The sequence below is a fragment of the Cibotium barometz genome, chromosome 39 (assembly GCF_041138505.1).
Source record: "Cibotium barometz isolate CiBa-2024 chromosome 39, ASM4113850v1, whole genome shotgun sequence".
Lineage (NCBI taxonomy): Eukaryota > Viridiplantae > Streptophyta > Polypodiopsida > Cyatheales > Cibotiaceae > Cibotium > Cibotium barometz.
Window position 1 is genome coordinate 21042893 of NC_141084.1, and position 2782 is coordinate 21045674.

Below are 2782 nucleotides of genomic sequence, written 5' to 3' on the forward strand. Positions count from 1 at the left end.
GAGTTCTAAGTCCCATGAGGGTTAGACTATTTAAGGGACTCGTATATAAGGCAACCTGCAAACCTATCCATTGAAAAGCATCACGTCTATTCCTTCCAATTTCGGACCATTTGCATTCTCATATGTAGGAAGCTCGGCAGTCTATTCTACAAATTAACTATCCGACTGAAAATAGTTGCATTCGATTAGAAATAAGAGCAAACGCTATCTTGGACTTCATAAACTATAGGAATGAACAATGTAACTTACAAATCTAATAAGGCATCTCCATTACACATAACAGAATATAACAAATGAAACCAACTGTTCTATATACCTCAAAATGAGCCATCTCCATTACACATAACAGAATATAACAAATGAAATGAACTGTTCTATATACCTCAAAATTCATAAGACATCAACATAAAAGTACAGAAACTTGCTTTTAGAAGAATTGAAGGCCAATATTATGTCTGAAACTCAAATAGCCACGCTCCAATAAGCATCTTGGTGCCTAGACTCTTGCTGAACCATATATGAGAAGACATCCAAGGCTATCCAAGGAATAAATTTATCTGACAAATCATGGCAGGTATATCTATCAACTACGCCAATAGGGTTTCCAAAATAAAAGGCAAGCTGTCATGGCTACACAGTCAAGCCCTGCCAAGTGAGCAGGGCAGGTAAGGGCACACAGTATGCATCCCCTCAACCTGCCACCACAAATTTCTGCTTCACGTTAAAGTTGAGATCCAAAAATATAGACATAGGTTTCATTGAATGGTGAGAAGATTCCAATTCAGGACAAAATAAAAATTGAAATTTGGGCTTACAAAAGAAATCAGACGTTCACAGCTTATATTCAAAGACTGGTGGAAGATCATCGCTATTGTAAGACTAAACATGAGGGTCAATCTTTGGATAAATTGAATAATACAATCTGATTGATGCAGAAGCTCATCTACAGCATCACGGAATACACACCTGTGGTGGAAGCGGGCACAGATGAGTCGCATCGTGAAAGCTCAAATACTCGTTAAGGATCGAAAAAGAGGTTTGCGATTCAAAAAAAAACACCCTGCGAAACAAAAATGTTGACTAGAGTTGTGGTGCGGGGAGAAAGATTTCTCTATTAAATTTGTAATGTGGCCGACTGTGTGAACACGAAAGCCAAAACAAGAACAAAGGCTTCTTGGAGGATGCTGCTTACAAAAAATACCAAAAAATAATACACATATTACAATATAAGACTGCAAGTAGGTTCGAAATGGACCTTACAGGAGCCCACCGATCAGGCTACAGCCAAGCTTCCAGAAGTTGGTACTGGTAGACGAAAATCCTTAGTGCAAAGATTTGAACTTCCAGGCCCAAATAGTAGAGTAATCTGCAAACTCCAATGCTGAAATACCAGTAGGGATATTCGAGGTAACGGGAGGTGGGAGATATTCGAACTGGAAGGTACGATGATATACACTAGCAGGCTACCTGCCAGGGCAATGGAGGTTGAAGAGGCAAAAGTACAGGGCATAAGATAGGGCAAAAGTCATGTGCAGGATAGGAAACCCATTTTCCCGCTCTTCCTCATTTCCCCCCTCCATTTTTGGGGATAAAATTGGCTCCATTTCACCATGGTTAAGAAAACATATGGTTAAAGTTACATTCGTGGGTGAGTATGGTCAACCGTGTGAAAAGCCCTCACTCATGGGATAGGCCACATGTGTACACATACTTGGGAGGGCAAGTAATTTCTACTTTTGTTGGCAAGCCAACTAACCTAATTACTTTATAACATCTTTTCCAAGCCCAAATCTATCATGGTTTCCTTAGTTATTAGGTTCACCACCGCTGATCCATAGTGTATTAAGGCATTTGTAATGGTGTCCTTCAATGCACATCTTTGCTTTGATAGTTCTAGGGTCATCGTCTCTCATAGATTGTCCCAAGACTTACACATAGCGGTCACATGTATATTACACTACTATAGACACTAGAATAAAATAGTAAACCTATATTAAAGAGAGAATGATTTAATGATATATTTGTTTTATATTATGAAAGACTGTTTATATCATGACTTACAAGGTTGGATCTCAAGTTCCTTGATTTGAACCACCCTTAAAACCCATATTCTTGGATCTACAACATTGGGACTCCATGTAGCCTTCCATTACTCCATTTTTTATTTAATCCTCTGATAGATAGTCTCTTTGTCTTTGGGTGATTGGGCAATTTTGCAAAGTGTGCAAAGCAAAGTGTACTAGAAAGATAGAGTGAATATTTATAAATGCCAAAAGAGAATAAGGACAACTTAGGAGAACCAGCTTGTGGTCAAAATCAAAGAGTGAAAGAGTGAGAGGGTATAGGTGTGGGTGTGGTGGTGTTCATGTGGCCATGTTATGCTTAATTTGCTTGTAGGAATGCATTACTATGGAACATTTCTTACACCTTTTTCCATAGCCTTTTCTCTTATTTTCTCTAAACATTAGCCCCTTTAATTAGCCACGATTAGTTCTTTGATTACCATAATTAACAATAAGAATCACCATCAATGAAGGAGACCTAGTGTTAGTTTTGGGCTTAGTTCATGAACACCCAGTGAACTGACTTATCAAATGAGTATTTGTGTGTCATTTCTACATCGGGTCTACGTCTAGGGTAAATATTAGTACCCCCCCTCCCACCCCCCCTAACTTAAATTTAAGATTAGCCAAAACATAAAAGGGCCCCCACCCCTAATGTATAAGCTTATGCATCATCTGCGAAAAACCCCCCTATACTAGTGTACACTCACGTGATATCG